Consider the following 18350-nt stretch of genomic DNA (forward strand, 5'->3'; position numbering starts at 1 on the left):
TCCTTCCATCCTTCCTTCCATCCTTCCGTCCTTCCTTCCGTCCTTCCTTCCATCCTTCCATCGTTCCGTCCTTCCTTCCTTCCATCCTTCTATCCTTCCTTCCATGCTTCCATCTTTCCTTCCATCCTTACTTCCTTCTTTGCTTCCTTCCTTCTTTTCTTCTTTCCTTCAATCTATGAACATTTTCTGAGCACCAGCTAAATGCCAGCCCCAAGTATAGAGTAACAAGTAGAACAAACACAACTTCTGCCCTCAAAGTGATGGGTAGACGAGGAGGTCCCTTGTCACCCATCAGCAAACTAGCAGTTATAATACAATGGGTACATCTACAATCTGGAAGGTACATTGCACTGAGTAGGCACCAAACCTAATCTGGAGGAGGAAAGATGATCAGTGAGGCTTCTAGGAGGTGGTGTTACAAAATGAGGATGAGATATTATAGAAAGGGGGCAGGGAATGGACAGAAATAAAGCAAAAACAAAACAAAACCAAAAAAACCCCCCAGTATCATGGTTAGCAGATGGTAGAAACAGCAGAGGAGTGAGATGGAGAGCACAATGTGAGCCATGGGGCAGCCACCTGTGGGCCTCAAGTTTCCTCCTCTATAAAATACGGGAGTTGGGCTGGATCACCTCTTAGATCCCCTCTAGCTCCAAAACTCTGATAGTCAGGATCTTCCATCATCACAAAAAGGCAAATATAGCACTATGAAGGAGAACTGTCAAGTGAAAGGGGCAATGGGTTTGGAATCTGAGGATCTGTATTTCAATCTAGGTCACTTACTACTTGTGGGACCTTGGACAAGGCAAATAAGTTACTTGAGCCTCAGTCTCTTCTGTAAAATGGGGGTGAGCATGTTACCCATTTCACAGGACAATTAGTAGACTAACCCTGTGAAATGATAATGAGAGAATGCATTTGCAAGTGTATATTGAGCACAGGAGTGACTAAGTTCTGAGCTACTGTTGCCAGGGGCGTGTCTACTGGCCCACACAGAATGTTAAGGACAGAGCGATCTCTTTTTAGTTTGAATTTCAAGCAGGCACTCTTCCCATCAAAAGAAGAAGAGTTCTTACAACCCCAAATTCCAATGGTCAGAGAACACAGAAGTACAGCCACCAACAACACATTGCTGATCCCAAAGGGCTTTTGTTCCTCCCAGAGAAGCCACTGTTGGGGACAGGGAACTGTAATGTCACAGGACCCTCCCCAGATTACCAAAGACTTCCCACTCCAAGGACCTCAACACAAGAAACAGGCATCTCAGCACAGAGTGGACCACTGGCGACAAGAACACAGAGGGGCTCTTGGACCAAAATCCAAACCAGACCACAGCCAGTCTCAAATCCACTGGGCTGAGAGTCCTGACCTGCTCCTTAGTGAGGAGGACGCAGAGACCAACATCAGGACAACCCCTATTGTCTCCGCTTGTGGGGATCACTGGTCAACTGTCATAAGAGTGACCCCTTCCAAGAAGTACTGTGGACAGTGCCCAGAAGTCTCCAGTTAACGAAGAGCTGTTGTTCCACGCACATGCCTGGGCTAGCAGACCCTCCCTGACAATTACAGTCAAGATCCCAGTGCCAAGAAGGAGCAAAACCAGGTGAGCCACTCCCTTCCAGAATTCTGTCTAGGGGTGTGCTGCTGTTACAAAATATCTAGCATGGCATTTGGCACACAAGGCTGCCCCCTAAATGTTACTTGAACAACATCTTACCTGTGTCTATTATTTGCAAAGTGATTTTTCATCCATCATCTCCTTTAATCTTTACAGTAACCCCACAGGGAAGTTGATATAAGATTACTCAATGTGGGAGCCAGTAGTGCTGTTCACCAAACATTTCCAGATCTCCTCCTTTCTGGGCACGTGGTAAGACTGCACTTCCCTGAATCCTTGGAGTTAGATGCCGCCGTGGGACTTGCTCTGACCAATGAAATGTAAGCAGAATGATGTGTGTTACTTCCAGGTGGAAGCTGCAAGAACCAAGGTACCATTATCTGTCCCCACTCTCCCTGTCCAGCTGCCACAGGATTGGCAATGTCTCTGACGATAACTATTTTTGTCAGTCTCTGTCCTAGAACAAAGACAACATGTAGCAGAGCCTTTAGTAGACCCAAGGTGGACATGAAAAGTGAATACAAAACAAACCTTTGCTGTGTTAAGCAACTGAGATTTGGGGATTGTTTGTTACTGCAGCATGAGCCTGTGCTGACTGATACACCCATGTCACAGATAAGAAAACCAAGGCTGAGATAAGTTAAGTGAACAAACTTGCCTTAAGTAACACAGCAAGATAGTGGCAAAACCAGGATTTAAAGGGTAGTTTTTCTCACCCTAATTTCAATATAGAAAAACCATTTTGAATCTTGAACTTAGCCCCTTTGAAACTAGAACCACATAACTTCTTGTATCCTTGTCACCAGTCCCTAGGATCTTGGCTTCTGGCAGAAAAGAACACACAAAACAGTCAGCTCATGAGTATCTTCACTGGGTTGAAGCTTCTAGGAGGCTCTGAACTTCACATGTAGTCAAGCTGATGCCATCAGTAAGCAGATAAGGCCCTCTACTCTGCCTCAGTTTCCCTAATAATGGAAGAACAGAGAAGATGGCTTGGGTCACCATCCCTTTCTACTTTCCTATTTAGGATGATGAGAAGAGACAAGTACAAGCACACCAGAAGAACCCAGTGATGGCCTAAGCAGGGGAGGCCAAAATCCTGCCCAGGAAGAATCACAACCACCTTAGCCCCAGGCCAGACTACCAGGTAGCTCTGGAGAAGCCTAAGAGGTCTGGCAAGGTTGGGAATAATTATCAACAGAGCTCAGTCATCAGTGACAAGAAGTGGACTGGGGCCTTAGAGGTAAGCTGTATTCAGCAGAGACTGTTCCTCTAAGAAGAGGAATAGATCCAGCTCTGCCACTTGGAGGTAAAAATAGGCCAGAATCACTGCTCTTGGCTCAGGCTGCTGATCCAAGCCATTTAACAGAGGACCTGGGTGCACCACGCAGCTGGCCTCACCCCAGGCCAGGGCTGCATCATGGGCTCCTGGGCAGCCCATCAGGCCTATGGTCACTTACACAATGCCCTTTGTAGGTGCCTCTGAGTTCACTCAGCCTTGTCCAGCAGTTCCAACAGTCTAGGGCAGTGGGGCAGGGAATTCCTTCTTCATGATATCTTGGCTCCCCAAAAGGAGTACGAGGATGGCCAGGACAGGAAGGAGCTGACGTGAAGCAAGCATTGACCAGGTGCCAAGCGTTGCTGTGAACATTTTGCATACTTAAATCATTGAGACTTCACAATTCCCCTGTTGGATTGATGCTGCTTTCTTCATTTTGTAGATGAGGAAACTGAGGCTCAGGAGATAAGTAACACACAGTGCCTGCCAAGTATTAAGTACTCACGTAAACAATAATTCTTCTTATTATTGTCTTCATCCTCATCATCATTATCATCATTTGGAAGATCCAGACTTCAAAGAGTTCCATGGGGTCTCCAAATCCCCTCTTGTAGATATCAGCAAACTCTTTAGATCAAACTTTCTCAACCCTGATACAAACCAGAATTACAGGAGTTCTAAAAAATGTATACGCATGGATTCTACTTCAGTCCAACTAACTAAGAATCTACACAGTTGGAGCCCAGGCTTTGATATTTTTCTTGCTTTCCAGATAATTCTAATATGCCTCCTAAGTTAGAGAACCACTGACCGAGATGGAAGAAAGTTTTATAGCCACTCACCTACCCACCCACCCTCTCCATATCTCACTTTCCTACGTATTAGGATGAGGTCCCTAAAGTCTGATTTCTCCTGCCTTAAATTTTGGAAGCCTAATCTCTGATCATTAGGGATCAGCCTTCCCTAAGGGAAGTGGTATGTGTGATTGCTGGAGTAAGCCACCTCTAAGATGGCCCTGGATTTGATCCTCCCTTCTTGATTACACTCTTGTGTAATCTGCTCTTCTTGAGCATGGGCTGGATTTATTGACTCATTTCTAACAAATAGGATATGGCAAAAAGCAATGAGATGTCACTTCCAATATTAGGTTATAAAAAGACTATGGCTTCCACTTGGGTGCTCTCTTTTCCTCTCACACTCGCTCACTCTGAAGGAATTCAGCTGCCATATTGTGAGCTACCCTATGGAGAGGCCGATATGGCAAAGAACTGATGTTTCCAGTCAACAGCTAGTGACAACCTGAGGGCTGCCAACAGCCATGTGAGTGAACTTGGAAGTGAATCCACCCCCATCAAGCTTTGAGCTGACTATAGCTCCAGCTGACCTTGATTAGAGCCTTGTGAGAGACCCCCAGCCAGGGATACCCAGATTCCTTACAAATAGAAACTGTGAGGCAGTAAATGCTCATTGTTCAGGCCACAAAATTTAGAGGTAATTTATTAAGAAGCAATAGATAACTAATACAATTATCCTTGGGGCTAGATCATGTGGTAGGCAGAATAATGGCTCCCAAAAAACATGCCCACATCCTATTCCCTGGACCATGTGATTACGTTACTTTACGTGGCTAAATGGACCTTGCAGATGTGATTGAGTTAAGGATCTTGAGATGGGGACGTTTCCCTGGATGATCCTGGAAGGCTCAGTGTAATCAAAAGGGTCCTGAAATGGGGAAGAGGGGGACAGAAGAGTCAGAATCAGAGATATGGCACAGTTAGAAAGACTTCACTGGCCTTTGCTGGCTCTGAAGATGGAGGAAGAGACCGTGAGCCAAAGAACGCAGGCAGCCTCTGGAAGCTGGAAAGGCAGGGAAATGGATTCTCCCCTAGGGCCTCCAGAAGGAATGCCACCCTGCCAACACTGTGATTTTAGCTCAGCGAGATCCACTTCAGACTTCTGACCTCCAGTAAATGATACATGTGTGTTGTATTGAGACACTGAGTGTGTGGTAATTTGTTCAGCAGCAATAGGAAACTAATACAAGGGTGAACGGGACAATCCTGGGAAGAGTTTTTCCTGCACAAATGTAGTAGTCTTGATATCTCTGTAAGGAGCTAGGCTTTGGTTAGTATGATTATTGGGGTGAAAGTATGGAGTCCACGAGAAGAAAGATGAAGTAACTAGTTTGCCCGCTTAAGAGAAACCAATTGAAGTAGCTTGGTTTCCTGGCCCCAGAGTACTCACCCAACACCCACCAGCTGTCCCACAAAAGTATGTCACAAATTAACCTTTGGAGACTTCCTGAGAGGGTGGGACTAATGTAGGACAGTGTCAAGGCCACTTGAGATATCTGCAGCAGCATCTTCAGGTATCAGAAAGGCAGATAGTGACCCACACAATTCTCAACTGGCCTTCCTACTAGTATCGCCCACTCCTGTCTCATTCCCACCACTCAACTTCCAGGAGACGGAGGTTGGCTCAAGAGGAATGGGGCAGTATTGGGGACTTCCTAGACCTCAGGGTCACTGAGATTTCTACAGCCATATCTGACTTTTCTTTACTCAAACAACTAATCTCCCCACGCCCACCCCGGACGACCCAGGAGCCTACCTATTAGATTGCCATTGTATTAAGATCTCTCACTTTACTAAATTGATCTAACTTTTCCGCAGCCAATCAATGAAGTAAGTGGAGAAATGAATGCTCAGAGAAGTTAACTGATTGCAAAGCCAAGACTGGAATTCAGACTTCCTGATCCCAGCCTTACATTCTGTCCACTGAACCATACTTTTTCCCACTTTTAGCAAAACAACTCAAATTAAAATCTAATCTCAAGGGCTGTAAAACAGATTTTGAATTCCAAGCCTGACTCAGCCACAGAAGTGCTGTCGCTTCCCTGTGCCTCAATTTCCCATCTATAAAATGAAGATCTACAGGGAAACATGAGACAGTTTGTGATTGTGTCAGGGAGCTGAGGAGGAACACAGAAATACCCAAAAAGTCAGTAGCTACCTTCACTCAGATTTCCAGACCCAAAGCTGAAAACCATGAGAAGAAGAAAAAAAATTCTCCAAAGTTTTTTTACAACAAACTTTGAAAACTGGAATGTGGGCGTGAACACTACTTTGAGGGTTTATAAAGTGACACGTGGATCACCTGTCAGAGAGCCAGGATCGGAATGCTGGTTTTAATTACACCGAATATTTCACTTTCTTATGCAGAGGCATAATCAATTATCTTATTTAAAGGCATTACGATAATGTGTGTGTAAAATGGAGCCATTCCCTGTATTGCATTAGATTCTACTAATTATAGGAGAATGTTTGGAGCTAAAATGTCAGCTTGTCATCCGGATGGCTTGTAATTCAGGATTTGCATTCACAGACGGGAAGGGAACTCTGACAAAAATTGTATTCAGCTCCAGCTCGTCTGGCCTCCGCCTCACCGGCTCCAGCAGCTTGGAGAGCACTGATCTTTGCTCTGCCCCTGCTCCTGTGTGCCACGGTGGGCGCTCCATCCTCCTCTCTCCCCCAAGAGGGCAAGATGGGAGGAAGGGCTATCTACCAGGCAGGGGCAGGATCGGAGGGCAGCAAACCACACGAGCTGCAAACAGGGAAGAGTGAGATCCTTCTTGAAGACCTACCCACCCTCCTATTTTGTTTTCTTCCCAGTAACTGAGATTCTAAAAATGGTGTTTAAAGAGATTCGGGTTCCAAAGAATTTATGATCTTTGGCTTTCTTGGGAATAGCAATCTGATTTGATTTAACTCAGAGCAACAAATATTTCATGAGTGCCTACTGTGTGCAGCATGCTGGGGATTTGGCTTAAAGGACAGAGGTTAAGAGTACAGGCTCTGGACTAGACCACCTGCATCGGCCTCTGGAACTTACGGGACGTGCACTGTATGCCAAGGTAACTCTTGGGCCTCCGACTCCTCGTCTGTAAAATGGGGATAGTAGGGTCATACAGGGTTAAGATGGCATTTGCGAAGTGCTTAGTAGGAGCCTGACATCAATTAAGCAGTTAACAAAGCTTAGCAGTTATTACAGCCATGAACACAACATCCATGAACATGACAGTCTAGGAGGACAGACAGGCATTCAACAGGAAGGGCTCCCCACCCTTGCAGGGATAACCACACTAATACCTCACTCTCACGCAGCCATTTGCTTTATAGCAAGTTATTTCACCTCCTGTTGTCTCACTTTATCCTCCCCAAACTCACATGCTTATCCCCCCTCCCCAAAAAATCAAGAGGACCTTTCTGAGCAATGAGATGAGTGGATTTTCCTCTTTTGAGATAGCCCCTCTGCCATGGGGATGCAAACCAACAGGGTTTATATTCAAAGTTTCCTTCCCCCTGGTTGAATTCTCCTCTCACCAGCCCAACTGTGCAATTCTACCCAGCTGCCGGCACACTTACTCCCAACCTACCTTGAGTGTGGAGATCCAGGGCTGGGAGATACCAGAAGCCCTTCCTCCAATAGCAAGTAGAGGATGAAAGCAGCCTGCCCAAGCTAGCCAAAGTCAGGGGGCCAGGGTGAGCCAGGGGCGGGGTGCACTTGAGAAGAAACATTAAGCTTCAGCCTCCCTCTCTACAGCCTGGGTACCATTGCCAGGCCCCCTTGGGTCAGCTGGCTATTGATTGCTACTCACCAAGCCTTTCTCCCCTCCCTACCCTGCCCAGGACCCAGGCGAGCCTCCTTGCATCTGCTTGCATTTCAGGACTCCCTGAGCAAAGCTTTGGACCTTCATCTGACTGCCCGGTGCTCTCAGAAGTGATGACTTGCAGATGAGACATCATACCTCCACGCCTACCCTCAGGACTCAGCGACTTGGACTGTTCCACTCTCCTTGGTTGGAGAACCCAACCCTGTGGCCTGGCCCACCTGGACATATGTTCTTCTGCCACCCAAGGGCTCCCAACATGGTCAGGACGACTATGACCAACTCAAAGCTAAGCACCTAAAACACCAACTTTCCCAAAAGGCCGTCAAGGCCAGGTTACTTCACCCTCCCCTTCCCAGCTGCCACCACCATCTTTCCTCAACTGTTCACAGATTTTCAGACCTGTACAGTTGGATCTGTCTCTGCAGCTCCAGGGAGAGTGACCATTTCCCCTTTCTTTCCTCCTTGGGCTTTGCTCTTTTGTGGGGCCCTGGTGTTTGAGAGCAGAACCATATCTGGGGCCCCCTTTTTCCTGGAAGTAAAGTTCTATTCTCCAGCCTTAAAATCTTCTTGTTTTGATTTGTTTTTGTAATTTGGTTTTTGTGTGTGTGTCCTTTTAAAAATATTGCGTGCCAAGAAAAAGTACTGAATGCTCATTACAGAAGATTTGGGATGTCCAAAAAAATAGAAAGAAGGGGGAAAAAAATCACCCATTAATCTTCAGCCGGGAGGCCACTACAGTTAGCATCTCCTTGTTGAGTTTTATAGATGGGCTTTTTAAAATTAAATCAAATCACAGATTGCGATTGGAAATTAGCTGCCCTTGGAGCACTGTGGAAGTCTGGAATCCACTCATCTGTGAGGCCCTCTCGATGGTTCACATTTTCTCCTGAAACAAAGGGTTTCCGGAGAGACTGACCCCTGCAGACTAAATCTTCAGTAGGCTGGTAGGCTATCCAAGCTGTTACTTTAGCTATACTTCACTTTAATCCCTGGAGAAACCTGGGATGTCCCAGCCTTGTGTCCCTAACCCAGCCCTTTGAGTCACTGGTATGGTCTGAATGCTTGTGACCACCCCAAAATTCATATGTTGAAACTCTAACACCCATGGTGATGGTATTAGGATGCGGAGCCTTTGAAAGGTAATTAGGTCATCAGAGTGGAACCCTCGTGAATGCCTTTAGTGCCCTCACGCAAGGGACGCCAGGGAGATTCCTCACCCCTTCCACCAGGTGCAGACACAGAGAGAAGATGGCAGCTTATGGAGCGGGAAGCAGGTCTTCACCAGACACAGAACCCCACGGCGCTAGCACCCTGATCTCTGACTTCCATCCTCCGAACTGGAAGAAATAAGTTTCTGTTGTTTCTAAGCCACCCAGTCTATGATGTTCTGTTACAGCAGCCCAAAGCGACTAAGACAGTCATCCTCCAGGTTTCAAGGGCCTCCTGCTCCCCAGTGAGTCCCACACCTCCAGCCCCGTCCCTGGCCACTCTCCTGAGCTCAGACCCATATACTCACCTGCATCCAGGTATCTCCTTCTCACAGCCAACTGAGCAAAGCTGAACTCGTTCATCTTCCCCCCAAGACCTGCTCTTCCTCCCACTTTCCTCAGCAGCGTTGCTTACCCACTTACCCAGGCTGGCAACCTCCGAGGCATCTCTGACTCACCCTTCCTGCTCGTACCAGTCATTCATCAAGTCCCATTGTTTCGTCTCAGGAATTTCTTGCACGTCATTCCTCTCCTCTCGTCCCACTACCACCGCTGTCACATCTCCTCACTGTGGCAATCAAGACCCTTCCTAACCAGCCTCACTCTCCTTTCCAGTCTCACTAACAGTAATTCTCTCCCCAGGCAGACCTACTATGTCCCAGGCACAGTCCAGGGCACCTATCACTGATGCCCCTCCCAACAACAAGGTGCTCCTGTGCTAAATCTCAGAATCCAAGGCTTAGAGAAGCCAGCAGTTCACTTATCCATTAATAAGCAACAAAGGACCCCAAAACTCAGTGCCTTGAAACAACGATTTTTTATTTCTTACAATCTGGGTGGTCCTTCTGCAGGTCTTCCCTAGGGTCACTCATACGCTGTAGCCAGCTGACAGCTCACCTGGAGCTGGAAGGTCACCTTGCTCACAGGCCTGGCAGATGGTGCTGGCCATGAGCAAGCCACCCTGGTTCTCCTCTACAGGGGTTCTCACCCTCCACTAGAATAGAAAGGCTCCCTTTCATGGGAGTCTCAGGGCAGTATTCCAAGCGAGTGGAAAGCAGCTCCAGAATTCACCTAATGACACTTCCACCATCTTCTGTTAGTCAAAATAAGCCACAGGCCAACTCAGGGTAAAGGAGATGGAGAAATGTACTCTGCCTCTTAATGGGAGGAGTGGCAACATCCCATTGCAAAAGGGACACAGGGAGGGCCATTATTCATTGAGGGCCATTATTATAATGAGCTACCACACCAAAGAAGCTGTCCACATTCGCTCAACTTGAGAATCTCAGCATATAAACCAGGGTCTTCTGATGCCAGTGATCTCCCATTTCCACATTTGTTGCTAGACCTGCTTCCTACCAAGAGGAAGCCATCAGTGGATTGTCACCAAGAGTAGTCACAGTGGTGACACTAGCTGAGCTGTGCCATCCTGACTGAAAGTGACTGTCAACAGGGCCAGCCCTACCCCACCTTCTAGTAGCTCTGGCTGTGACAGCAGCTGCCCATCCCACCTTCCCACTCACCACGTCCAGCTTGGCTCCAGCAAGCGGCATAATGCAGGACTCGAGAACTCCCCCAGGTCCCCAGACTCCATTAAGGAACTGATTAAAATTTGATGCTCCCATTTAACACCTATTAGCGAACACAGTGCCCTCTTGCTAGGAGAGAGAACTTGCAAGAGGGGCCTCCCTCACTCCCAGCAGCACCCTTCCTGCCAAGGTGGCAAACCATTAGAAGGAAGAAAGCTAAAACAGAGATGGATGGGGGAGGGTGGACCAGCTCTTCCTGAACCCCAAAGTGGGACTGAGAGTTTGAGTCCTTAACTGCAAGTGTCCCACAGAGGACAGTGGGGACCAGGGCAAAGGTGAGAAATTGGCATCCAAGATTCTGGAGCCCAAGGGATCACAGGAGGCCACCATCTCTCCCCTGTCCTCCCACCAGGCCAAGATCTAAACTGTCCAAGACCATGAGAAGATGCATCATGGGAATGGGTGTGATCAGGATATAAATGCTCCAAATTGAAAGAATTGGATCTCTGTTCCCAAGGTCAGCTATGGGAACGCCCCACAAAAACTCCCAAACGGAAGAGGATCTGAGAGAAACCAACAGCATTCCATTGCTCCTTCCTAAGCAAATGACTTAGGGGCAGAGCATCTCGAATTTGGCGTAGGAGAGAAGAGATAATCAGCCAAATGTTGACTGAGCGTGTACTATGTGCTAGTCCCCAGCAGGAAGCAGGCCTTACGCAAAGCAGGAAACAGAATCTCCACCCTCAAGGAGTACATAATTTCACCAAGGCCACAGGTGCACACACACCTGCAGTTAAGTAACAATACAGGTGTTAGAAGCAGCATAGAACTAGGATTTGATTCCCCAGCTTGTCACTTACTAGCTGTGTGAGAAGCTTCTAAAAAGCTAATTCAAATGCTCTGGGTTAACACTTAGCAAACACAGTGCCCTCCTGCTAGGACAGAGAACTCAGAAGGGGGTTTCCCCAGAGATCTTGAAGGCCAGGGTTGTGGCCATTACGAGGAGACTAACAGATCAGGTTTGATCTTGAGCCTCAGCATCCCCACCTGTAGAATGGGGATGACGACCCTCACTGAACAGGTTACTATGAAGACTGGATGAGGGAATGTACCTGAAAGCACATTGTGAATGTTCAGTAGCTCTTCAGGGTTGCAGCCTTGTGATTACCATGACAAGTGTTAGGAGAAGAACCCACCTCCTCCAGGTCGGGGATCTTCCTGGGGCCACTGAAATAACACAGAAAACAAGACATTTTCAGGTTTACCCAGCTAGCTCTACTCCCAAGAGGCCCTCTCCCTAAGACACAAAGACCTTCTAGCCCCACCCCATATGCATGGCCTTGACTACATCCCACAATGGATGTCTTCACAGCAGAGCCCATGACAGTCCTGCCGGGAGCGGGGTGACTAGGGAGACCTATGACGACCTTTGCCTAAAATCTGAAGGTTCCTCCAACACACTGCCCCCAGGGCCCTGTGGTTAATTGGTGGCCCCCATTATCTCTGCCTCCAATTTGGTGTTTTCCTCTATCCAGGGGTCTTCTGCTCCAGGACTCAAGGCCCTTGGCTTCCCTTTGAAACCCCCTCTTCTCCCTTTTTACCTGGAACAAGCACTTGATCAGCCCTCAGCACCGCTCCCTAAGAGTAACTTGGACCTCACACCATCACAGCATGGGGAGAGCTAACTGGCCGAGGAAGACCTGGAGGGAGTCGGGGCCCAGCTGCCCCTGGGGGAACGCATCTCCCTGGGTTTACAGAGGGATGGGGCCGTCTCAGCAGAGGGCTACCATGCCTCACTGGGGCCAGGGCAGTAAAGATTCTGTTGGGGACAGTAAAAAGTGGACTTTAAAGAGAAAACTGGAGCCCTGTGCTGGTCCGGCCTTCCCTGCCAGGCAGGAGAGCCAGATGTGGTCTGTTGACAGTGGCAACCCACTGAAAATTGGGCACTTCAGTGTGGTAGAGGCACAGAATGGAACTGACAGCTTGGGAAAGGTGCCCCAGCAGGGCTTGGGAAGGTGGCTTTCCTGGGAGGACAGCTTTGTATGCAGGGTGACCAGACCCGCTCCCGCGGCCCCCTCAACATCCTCCCAGCCAGGCTTCAGAAAGGAAAACCACAGCCAGAGGCAGCTCAGCAGGCTGCCAGAGGTCTCTCTGAGCCACACCCTCGATCCCTTCTCTAGAGTCAAACCCAGACTCCCAGCAGAGGATCTGCTTGTCCGCCTTCTGGCAGTTCAAGCCCCTCCCACCTCCCCCTGGTTTGCTGTGCTCTCCTCCACAGCCTCCAGTGTGACCAGGCACCCATACATACGACCGTCTGGGCTTGGGGTGCCCCATGCTCACAAACTGCCCCCAGCAGGGTGTCCAAGTTGAAAGAGATGGATGTTTAGAGTGATGACCCAAGACCAGAGCTCCCCTTTCTCTTACCAGCTGTGGAGCCTAGGGCAAACTGCTTAACCTTTCTGGGCCTGGGTTTTCTCATCTGTAAAGTGAGACCATAGATTCCCTCTGTAGGACAGTGGTGGGACTGAAGGAGAAGATGTTTACAAAGCTCCTGGTCCCCAACAAATGGGAAGCCCCTCCCTGCCCTTCCTTTGATGCACCATTAGACACTACTGGCCAACACACTGAGGGCGCATCATGGGGTGCCGGCCCATAAATGGCACTCCACTGGGGATGTGACCTTGGAGCTGGCCTCCGCTCCTCCCTAACCCCCTTATCTGGGCTGTTTCTACCTATGGATTCTCCCTCAGGAATCTCTCCAGTCCGGATTCTTACTCCTGTCCCCTCTGCTATTGCCTCCATTCAGGTTTTCGCCTGCTCTCCTCCCAATCTACTGAGACAACCCCTCCCTGGGCCTCCTGCCATGACCAGGTGGGGCCTCCTGCAAAGTCAAGAAACTTCCACCGGAGCCCCGTGGGCCTCAGGATATCCTCGACTCCTTTTCACGGCTTATATGGCTCCCCGACCCCACCCCAACCTTGCAGTCTCCAGTCTCACCCACTCACTTCCCTACCTTGCACCTATAATCCAATCCCTTCGGACTCCCCGTCCTCCGGCAGACACTCCTGCTGCTGCCTCATCGCAGGAGCAACCGCACTTCCCTCTGCCTAGAAGGCCCACCCCTCCCCAGCACGTGGTCCCAGTGAAACCTTCATATTCTTAGAGACCCGGATCCAGCAAAGCCTTCCCTGGTCCCCCTAGTGGACCCCATCGCTTTTTCCTCCTTGCCAGGAGTCTGCAAACTCCAGCCCAAATCCAGCTGCCCACCTGCTTTTCTGTGGACCACGAGCTAAGAATGGTTTTGCCATTTTTAAGTGTTTGAAAAAGTCAAAAGAAGAATAATATTTCAGGACATGTGAAAACGATGTGAAGTTCAAATTTCAGTGTCCGCAAATAGTTCCATGAGAAATCAGGCACGCACCTTCCTTTACATATTGTCCAGCCTCCTTTTGTGCGACAATAGCAGAGTTGAGCAGTGGTGAGAGACCGCACGGCCCGCAAAACCTAAAACATTGACTCTCTGGCCCTTGTCATAACAGAAAAGCTTGCAGACCCTGGCTCCCACTGCTACAATTTTCATTTCAAACTGCTCTTGTCCTAGGATCCTCTGTCTTCTCTGTGGATGATGAGCAACCTGGGGAGGAATTTTGTTCAACTCTGTCACTCGGGCCATTCCACTCCCAATAGTAGACACTCAATTAACGTTCTGTTCCCACCAGAAACACCTCTTCAACTATCCCAGCTCCAAGTGGCAGGCCCTAATGCCTGGGATCTGCCATCACCACTTCTCTTCATCCCTGGCAGTAGTAGGGTCTGCTGGGGACACTTCCCGAAGCAGAGAGCAAAAAGCACTACTCCCACCAACCGACCTGTAAACTGCAGCCTAACTGACTTGCCTAAGATCACGCAGTGAGAAGGGGCAGAGCACAGACTCAAATCCAGACCGTTCCCTGCAAACTTGTCACTACTCTCTCATCTTGTCTGGCCATCTGCTCATGGCCACTGTGAGGAGGCACCAGGAGAGCCCCTCGACTCTGGGGCACTGGGACTCCTTTAGCAGCAGAGTCCTGGGACCAGAAGCAACTCCCGGGAATGTTTGCTGCGTAGGGTTTACAAGCAGCATTTGTCTAATAAGCAATTTCTGAACATCTCACATCCCCTAATTACTTGTCACAATAATGGGAAGCATCTCCCCGCAAGCTTGTTTTTCCCATTTCTGGCACAGAGCGGGAGCTCCTGGGCCTGAGGGGTGGAGATAAATATAGCCACCCATTTACTCACCAGTTGGGTTGTCTGAGTGCACAACAATACATTTCGCCACCCCGACATCCGTGAAGCCCATGCACATGCGCACAAGGAGCAACTCCGCTGGAACCACATGACGTCGCTGACACTTCCAGGACCAGCCCTAACTTGGAAAGGGGCAAGAATTCGTCCAGCATGGTGCCAACTGGCCACAAGTGGTACCATTCTTTGGGAGTTACTGGGAGGCACATCTGGGTGTGATACAGGAGGGACCTTTCTAATGATGAAGCATCAAATGATGCCCAATCAAGAACATTTTTCACTAAGTGAGGACAAGTAGGCCTCTGAGGTTCCCTTAGGTTCCAAGTCTAAGACCTTCTGTACTTGGAAATGTTCCACCCATTTCACCTCAGTCTCCAGGAGCTCAGACTGGAAGCACAGAAGAGCTGGGTGGGGCTAGGAACACAGAGAAAAGGCAAAGCTCTCAGACAATATTTCTGTAGCTGTGCTCAAATTCAACCTGTGCCTTCCCTTTGGGTCTAATGCTGGGTTCTCTCACCATCTCTGCCTCTTGGGGGAATCAGTCAGAACCATGAGGTGGTGACGTTTGTGGTCTCAATTCTTTCCTTTCTGGACCCACACTGCCATCCTCCCTCAGCTACCCCTTCTAGTGTGCCCTGTGTCCCCCACGACCCCCTAACGCCCAGCACCCCCTACTCAGAGCCTTGACCAGAGGCTATATTTCCCCACATCATGTTCTGGAGGCCCCAGATAAAGTGCTCCAGAAAGAATGTGTGTGTTTGTGTGAGGGTGAGTGTGTGTGTGTATGCATTTCTCCTCTTTCCATATGTGTACATAACAGAAACGACACCAAATTTTCTAGCAAACAGCCCCATCCTAGACAAGCGGAAAACTGCTTCCTCCAGGCAAATTCTCATATATCTCGTGGTCTTGCTCAAAGGGTCCCTCTCCCTGGCAAGGTTCCAGGTGGATGCAGAACTGAAATATCTAGTTAGGCAGTATTTGTGCAGCTCATCCAAGGTGAGGATTCATTCCTGGGCTCGCAGGACTCCCCTGCTCTCTGATGTCATTCTGTGAAACACCAGGATGTGTGTGTTCACAGCAGTGCCCTCTGAGCCCAGTGGTGTTAGGTAAAATACAACGGCGTTTGCCGAACATCTAGACTGATTAGAAAAGGCTTTGGACAAACAGACAAGTAACGCCCCTTGGAGAAGACAGAGAGGACAGGTCTCTCCAGTGTAGATGTCTTCCTTACAGACCCCTCAATTCCCACCACCTCTGCCCAGCCACCTGGGTCCACCCGAGGTTTAGCCAGTCAGTGGTTCTTTTCTCACTGATTATTCCAGAAGACGATATTTTCTTTCTTATCATTCCCCTTCATGTTCCCTTCTATTCCCTGACCAAGCTCAAGTTTCCTCCAGTCCCTTGGCAAGCCCAGGAATCAAAGTAGAATATAGAGTGAGGACGACTTGGGTTGAAATTGCATCTCTACTCAGTCTTAGCTGCTTAACTTGGTACAAGCCATTTAACTTCTTTTAGGCTCAATTTATTCGTCTGAATATGGGTGTTGTAATATTTACCTCTAACGGACAAGTATCATTTTTGCCTACCCAGCAACCATTCTCCCATCTTCTGTGTCAACACCATGATTTTCCTTTGAGGAAACCACATCATTCTCACTCCTAATCCATGTGGTTTAGATGGAACTGATGCCCCCATCACTGAAACTGGGCAGATAGCCCTGGGCTGGCCAGCGAGAGTACAGCAACTGCCTAGCCACAGTGATTGGTTCAGGAAAGGCCATGTGACCCAGCCCAAGCCAATGATAGTCAGCCCCAGGATTTTCGCTGAAGTTGTCTTTCCGTGGGAACTGCTACAAGGTAGAATATAAGTCTAGAGCTGCTGGTATCCATCTTTGTCAACACATGAGACATGCCTGTCTGAGAATGAAACCAACACAGAAGAAAACAGCACTGAGAAATACAGAGAGAAATTCCTTAGGACATTATTTAAGGATCTGGATCCAGCCATGTCTGAAGTTCATCCTTGAACTTCCTAATGACATGAGCCAATAAATTTCCTCTAAGCTAGTTTGTTGTTGAGTTTCTTTCGCCAGTAACTGAAAGTTCTGAGTAATATACTACCTCAGGGCTTTTGTCAGAATCAAATGGAACAGCATACGCAATCACCTAGCAGACTGCTGGCACATAATAGGAACTCATTAAATATTAGTCACCTTCCCAACAAGAGGAGGAAGGAAAAAGTGCCAATGGACACAAAACTGAGAACACAAGAAAGATGTGTAGTCAACAGAGCAAGAGCCTGGTGGAGCCAAGAAGGGATGAGATCAAAGCATGGATGGAAGGCTCAGCCTGAGCATGGGAAGGGACACTCCTTCCTTGGGGGCAGCAGGAAGAAACTCTGAAAAATTCAGAAAGGTTGAAGGGGAGGGACTTCTCAGCAGGTAGCTTGGTCTCCTAGAGCTCGGGATTTGGGTCCTCTGCACAGAGGGGCACATGGGTGGCCTCAGAGGCTTTAGGACAGTAGAGAAAGATTGGATCAGCTGCTGTAATCATCAGCAGGAGAAAAACAGAGGGTTACTGATAACAAAGAGCCCGCTGCCCACAGCCCCTGGGGACCTCATGCATTTTTCCTAGCTTCTTTGGCTCCAGTCCTATCTCTCTTTTGGGTCTTGAAAAGAGGGCACTGCATCTTGCTTCCCAAGAGGTAAGCTCAGAGACCCAAGCCCAGGAACTCCTCTACCCCGAAAACACATAGCCCTTGTTTGGAGAGGATTCCTGCTGGGCCCAGCCTCGTATGGGTCCTGCTCCTGCTAGAAAAAGAGAAATTGGTTGGCAGTAGAAGCCACTCTTCCACCTGTCTCTGCTTGTGGGGTTCACTTGTCTGCAGTAATCCCCCTCAATCCAACACACCAAAGACCTATGGCCTCCTTGCCCCTAACCCCTCACCTGAGGTCACCCCTGGGAATCCTACTCAAGGCCAGAACCAAGGCAAATCTTCCGGAATGCCCAGTTCTCTCTCTCCTTCCCTCCTCTAAATCAGAGGTTGGCAAACTTTTTCTGTAAAGGTCCACATAGTAAATAGTTTAGGCTTTCTGGGCCATATGGTCTCTGTCGCAACCAACTACTCAACTTTGCAGCTGCAGAGCAAAAGCAGCCATAGACAACACATAAACAATGGAGTATGGCTGTGTTCCAATAAAACTTTATTTATCACACTGAAATTTGAATTCCGTATAATTTTCATGTGTCATGAAATATCATGCTTCTTTTGATTTTTTTTCAACCATTTAAAAATGTAAAATCATTCTTAGCTCATGGGCTGTGATGAGGATCCAGGCTGCCCCAGCAAGAGAAGCCCAAGGCATCCTGCCCTACACACCTATCTATATCATCCTCCGGGAAGCATAGGATGTCCTGACCTGATCTGACCTGATTCCTATCCAAAGTTATAGGACCACCGGATACCCAGACCACACCTGCACTGATACCATTTTAAGGACTCTTTTCATTGTCTTGTAAAGAAATAACTCACATATCTATGCCTTATAAATTTAGCCCTACCCTCAACTCATTGCAGGTCTTCACTGCCCATGGGTCCTGTCCCCACTCCTGCAGTTCTTCACTGCCCATAAGTCCTGTCCCCACTCCTGCAGCTCTTCACTGCCCATGGGTCCTGTCCCCACTCCTGCAGCTCTTCACTGCCCATAAGTCCTGTCCCCATGCCTGCAGCTCTTCACTGCCCATGGGTCCTGTCC

Source organism: Equus quagga, chromosome 2 (genome assembly GCF_021613505.1).
Source record: "Equus quagga isolate Etosha38 chromosome 2, UCLA_HA_Equagga_1.0, whole genome shotgun sequence".
NCBI classification, from domain to species: Eukaryota; Metazoa; Chordata; class Mammalia; order Perissodactyla; family Equidae; genus Equus; species Equus quagga.